The sequence below is a fragment of the Otolemur garnettii genome, unplaced genomic scaffold (genome assembly GCF_000181295.1).
Source record: "Otolemur garnettii isolate 467f Iridium unplaced genomic scaffold, OtoGar3 scaffold00028, whole genome shotgun sequence".
In the NCBI taxonomy this organism is placed as follows: domain Eukaryota; kingdom Metazoa; phylum Chordata; class Mammalia; order Primates; family Galagidae; genus Otolemur; species Otolemur garnettii.
This window is the reverse complement of record NW_003852423.1, coordinates 18,337,665-18,343,664: the sequence shown is the minus strand read 5'-3', so window position 1 is coordinate 18,343,664 and position 6,000 is coordinate 18,337,665. Positions and strand designations below refer to the sequence as shown.

General features: G+C 41.7%; 1 protein-coding gene across 1 annotated transcript in view; it reads left to right on the top strand.

The window, feature by feature from the left end:
* The window catches only part of ELMO1 (engulfment and cell motility 1), a 551,882-nt gene that overhangs the window by 522,375 nt on the left and 23,507 nt on the right, over window positions 1-6,000 (top strand). The window lies entirely within an intron of this gene.

The window sequence follows — 6,000 nt, the reverse complement described above, 5'->3', positions numbered from 1 at the left end:
GAAAAAATAATACTGCATTTTATATGGAATCAGAAAAAACCTCGAATAGCCAAGACATTACTCAGGAATAAAAACAAAGCAGGAGGAATCATGCTACCAGACCTCAGATTATACTGTAAATTGATAGTGATCAAAACAGCATGGTACTGGCACAAAAACAGAGAGATAGATGTATGGAACAGAATAGAGAGCCAACAGATGAATACAGCTACTTACCATTACCTAATCTTTGACAAGCCAATTAATAACATTGAGTGGGGAAAAGATCCCCTATTTAACAAATGATGCTGGGCGAACTGGCTGACAACCTGTAGAAGAGTGAAACTGGACCCACACCTTTCACCACTAACTAAGATAGACTCTCACTGGATTAAAGACTTAAACTTAAGACATGAAACCATAAAAATACTAGAAGAAAGTATAGGGAAAACACTTGAAGAAATCTGCCTGGGCAAAAATTTTATGAGGAGGATCCCCTGGGCAATTGAAGCAACATCAAAAATACACTATTGGGACCTGATCAAACTAAAAAGCTTCTGCACAGCCAAGAACATAGTAAGTAAAGCAAGCAGACAGCCCTCAGAATGGGAGAAGATATTTGCAGGTTATGTCTCCGACGAAAGTTTAATACCCAGAATCCATAGAGAACTCAAACGTATTAGCAAGAAGAAAGGAGTGATCCCATCTCAGGGTGGGCAAGGGACTTGAAGAGAAATTTCTCTAAAGAAGATAGGTGCATGGCCTACAGATATATGAAAAAATCCTCACTATCCTCAATCATCAGAGAAATGCAAATCAAAACTACTTTGAGATATCACCTAACTCCAGTAAGATTAGCCCATATCACAAAATTCCAAAACCAGAGATGTTGGCGTGGATGTGGGGAAGAGGGAACACTTCTACACTGCCAGTCGGAATGTAAACTAATACATTCCTTTTGGAAAGACGTCTGGAGAACACTTAAAGAACTAAAAATAGACCTGCCATTTGATCCTGCAATTCCTTTATTAGGTATATATCCAGAAGACCAAAAACCACATTACAACAAAGACATTTGTATCAGAATGTTTATTGCCACCCAATTCATAATTGCCAGGTCATGGAAGAAACCCAAGTGCCCATCAATCCATGAATGGATCAATAAACTGTGGTATATGTACACCAGGGAATACTATGCAGTCGTAAAGAAAGATGAAGTCTTTACCTCCTTCATGTTTACATGGATGGAGCTGGAAAATGTTCTTCTTAGCAAAGTATCACAAGAATGGAAGAAAAAGTATTCAATGTACACAACCCTATTATGAAACTAATTTATAGCTTTCATATGAAAGCTATAACCTAATTATAGCCTAATGGGGAGGGGGAGGGGAGAGAGGGGGGTAGATGGGTGAAGGAAGGGTGATTGGAGGTATCATCTCCATGGTTTATCTTACAAGGGTACAAGTGAATCTTTCTAAAAGTAGAATATAAATGTCTTAACACAATAATTAAGATAATGACATAAAGGCTATATTAACCAGTTTGATGAAAATATTTCAAATTGTATATGAAAACACCACACTGTACCCCATGATTGCATTAATATACACAGCTATCATTTAATCATCATTTAATAAAAAATAAAAACACAGCATCATTTAATAAAAAAAAAAATTATGACCATGACTTAAATGAAAATCAGAGACCCCTAAGGATTTTATACTTAGGCCAAGGCACCACTGCTAATTAGTGTCAGGGCCAGATGTGTGACTCCAAGGCATCTGTTAGGCCAGTCAGCATTAAAAGTAAAGGAGAGCTCTGGAGTGATGTGCTATGAACACCTGTGTCCAGGGAGGCAGAATTCTAAAACCAAATGAGTTTCTGGCTATGAAAAGAAGCCCAGTAAGATGAGAAAGATTTGAAAGTCAGAATGATCTTCATCTGTATCTATAGCTATAGTTTCCCTTTACCATACAAAAAATCTTGGATCACCTCACCTGGGAAGATGACATTTCCCTTTAAACACATTTTAAGGGGTCCTCTGGTTTTGTAACTAGGACAGTTTCAAACTTACGCAGCAAAGGGACCTTCTCCTCAGCATCCTTGGCCCATTTTAGGTTAACCTTGGAAAAATGGAAAATGGTAATGGCCGTGCTCTCAGGCATCCTTTAGAAAAGGCTGCCCGGACTTCCTAACACAGGGCTCTCAAGGCCCTGTCGGTCAGCAGCCAGCTTCTAACTGTGGACCCTCCACTCAGAATGAAAGTGTTCTCCTACTTCCACAGCACAGTCCATCAGAATGTGGTTCTGGCTGTACCCTGCTGAACTGACCTGCATCTCACAGCACCAATAGTAGCTATTATTCAGCCTGCTGGTCTTCCCCAAAGACCTAGTGGCCATCCCTAAATGTGTTGCCTTCAGCCTGGATGGTACAGACAGATACTGAGCTGCACTGTTCATTGTCGCTGCATGTGGCTATTTAAATTAATAAAAATGATGGAAAATTTAAGACTTGTTTCCTTATTATTGGATAAAGCAGATGTAGAGAGTTTCCATCATTGTAGGAAGTTCTGTTGAATACAGCACTGCAGAAATTATAGTTGTCGATGGTTGTTGGCTGTACAGTGATGTATGTGACATTGGAGATAGCTTTAATCAACCCTTCCTCCAAGGCTTCTGAGCTCTGAAACCAGCTTTTCCTCTGATCTACACACAGGCACACACAGAGGCAGAAAGAAAGAGAGAAAGGAAGAGAAAAATTGAAACACAAAATTGTCTCCATATTTTCGGATTTGAATTTGGGGACCTAAAGATGGCTGTTAACGTATTCTCGTTTGTAATTGACTGGAAGACCTCCATATTAACTCTTATTTTCTCCTTGACTGCTAGTAAACAATCTTTGATAATGTTCTCACTGCTTCCTGCTAATTGCTTTTAGTGACGCAATTCCTCGTTCATTGCCCAGAGGGAGGGAAGAACTAGTAACATCACGCTGGGTGGGAAGGAAAATACATATTTTTCTTGCCATAAAAGAAACTGCAAATCAAATGACTGCCGGTGGCTGACAATGAAACTGTCTCGCCTAACAAACACGTCGGGGTGCTGCGCTGGTTGGAGCCGGCGACTGTGCTCGCTGGCTTAGCAGCTTTCCCTTCAAAACAGAGACAAAACCTCTACACCTTCCACAGCCAAGGACTCAAGCTTTTACCCTGAGGAAGAGCCAGGCTGAGGACCCCCCGCACCCTGTTTAGTTATGCGTCAAGACAAGTTTCTCAGCCTTTTTAGTCCCTTTACCCAATATTTTGTCATCCATCTAAGACTTCCTATTTGACAAGCAGGAACTGAACACGTCACTCACACCAGTGACATATGGGTCTTTTTGTTATTTACCATTTTAGTAATAGAGAAAGAAGAACTTGGATAGGATAGGAGAAGAATGAGCCAGAGGTAGGGGGAAACCAGGGCAGGGCGGCATCATATACGTCAAAGGAATCTGAGGTTCTGAGAGGAGGACATTCTGTCAAGTCCATACCAGATACTGTTATGACAGGGTTCCAAGTGGCCTTTGGTGGCAACTTTGTAAGGAAGATGGCTGTTTTGCCCCAGAACCCTGATAAATAGCCACAGTTCTCTAATAGTCTATGAATCTAAGAATATGCTGCCTGGGAGACCTTCCCTTCTCTTAGTTTTCCCTGTAGTAATAGCCAGAGTTGCTGACTTGTTCCTGTCCCTACTTCTGAGACCTGGAAACCACATCTTTCTCTTAGCTGAGGGAGCCCCTTGTCCTGAACCTTGGCCCTGTCTCTCATCAGCCTTTCATTCTAACGATTTTTTGCCACACCTGGTAGAGTGCTGTGTGGATTGCAGACGCCCTGCAAATATTCACTGGATAAACAAATTTATCCTGAAAGTATAAGCAGCAAGATTTTTTGAAGCCTTACAAATCATTGTATCTTTTTTTTGTTTTTTGTTTTTTTTTTTTTTTTTGAGATAGAGCCTCAAGCTGTTGCCCTGGGTAGAGTGCCATGGCATCACAGCTCACAGCAACCTCCAACTCCTGGGCTCAAGCAAGTCTCCTGCCTCAGCCTCCCAAGTAGCTGGGACCACAGGCACCCGCCACAACACCTGGCTATTTTTTGGTTGCAGCCATCATTGTTGTTTTGGCAGGCCCAGGCTGGATTCAAACCCGCCACCTTAGGTACATGTGGCTGGTGCCTTAGCCACTTGAGCCACAGGTGCCAAGCCAAATTATTGTATCTTATACTTAATAAGTTGTATGATTTACTCCATGATATATCTATTTGTTTTATACTGTGTACCTGTTAAATTTCTTAATCTTTCTGCTGAAAATCCATTGAGTATAACTGGTCTTTGATTGTGTCATACTGACTCAGGTTTCAGGTACCACTGCTAAGTCCTGGAGCTTACCCCCAGCTTGCGAAACAAAGGATTCCTATGAAGTACTCAAAATAAGCCCAGCACATCTAAGTGCCACATCTCAGTGACTTCCTTCCCAGCCTCTGTCACCCTTCAGTCACTCACTTAGCCAGAAATCTCCCCTCTGTGGCAGCAGGGGAAGGTACAGTTTATAGCAAATTTCTCCACATGGCTTTGAGCTCATAACAGCTATGTACACCAGGGGACAGGAACCTGTGGGCAGAAGGAGCTCCCGTGTCCTGCCAGGCCTGGACCCAAGAGCATTGCTGATGCCGAAAAACCATGGCCTTCTCTTCTAGAATTCATAATTCCTATTGTGAGTTGCAAGTCAAATTCCTGAATGTGGTCTCCTTACAGAAAAAGCAATGATCACACATTTGCCTAATTATTAAGAAAATGGCTGTGAACTACTCAGGGACTAACTTTGTTTTCTCCCGTTGAAATTCTCTACCACAAAAAGCACCCCCATTGGAGGTGTATAACATAATCATGAAAATGCAGCCACTCCCAATGTATTCCTAGCTATTTGATGGCCCTTTTTGATCTCTCTCAAATTTTTTTGCCAAATTTCAGATCCCTTTAAACACATTTTGCCATATCATGACTACGTTCAAGAATTCTCTAACCCTGTTTAAAGATGACAAAGATGGAGATCACAGAGACCGTTCATTTTGTGGACCAAATTTGGGCATTTTCTTTGCTCACTGTGCAGCTTTTACTTTCACGCTTTAAACTTCTTTCCTAATAAGAGAACTCTGTAGTTAAAACATGATTTTGCAGTGAAAGGAATTTTAGATAGAAAGCCACCTTTCTTAAAAGGCAACGAAGAGCTTTTTGGTCAGGTTGGTTTCAAAACAGTTTGTGTTTCAGGCGTAGTAATGAAGCAGGCCAAGGCCGCAGAGTATGCCAACTGTTTAATGGTTAAAAAAAGAAAAAAGCTGTGGGTGATGGATGCTTTGTGCTTTAGCTTTAGGGATTTTGACCAAGTCCCATTGGGTCTTCCTTTATCAACGTAGCCAACACCAACTGTGCAACTTTTGGTGTCAGGAAATATGCCAAAGAATTGGGACACTAAAGATGGGGCTGTCCTCAGAAAGACCCTGCCTTTTCCACACTGTCAGGGCTGGAGTCTTCTTCTTCCATCAATATAACTGTTCACAATACACCCACTATGGCAAAGTTTGTCATGCAGGATCTTTAAGGGGGAATATTAAGGTACTTAACATGTGGGTACCAATAATGTCAATACCAGACATCTGAGTGGCACAGAGATGATGGTAGAGCTGCACAGAGGATGGGGAGAGGCTTTTCAGCTGTAGTGATCACAGAGGGCTTCCTGGAGGAGGCAACATCTGAACTGAGCCTGGGGAGCTGCGCAGACATTGCTATCACAATTCTAGTTACAAAAGTGTTCTTTGCCTCCTTCTCCCTGCCTCACAGACTTATGCAGAATAGATATTAGTACATTTGGGAAACTGAGAGGATAAGGTTGAGGAAGTTATTTATACGAATACAATGATCCTGAGGCCCTGGTCATTCCTATTCAGAGAACTCAATTCTAGGAGTTGGGGAAGAGGAAGAGTGT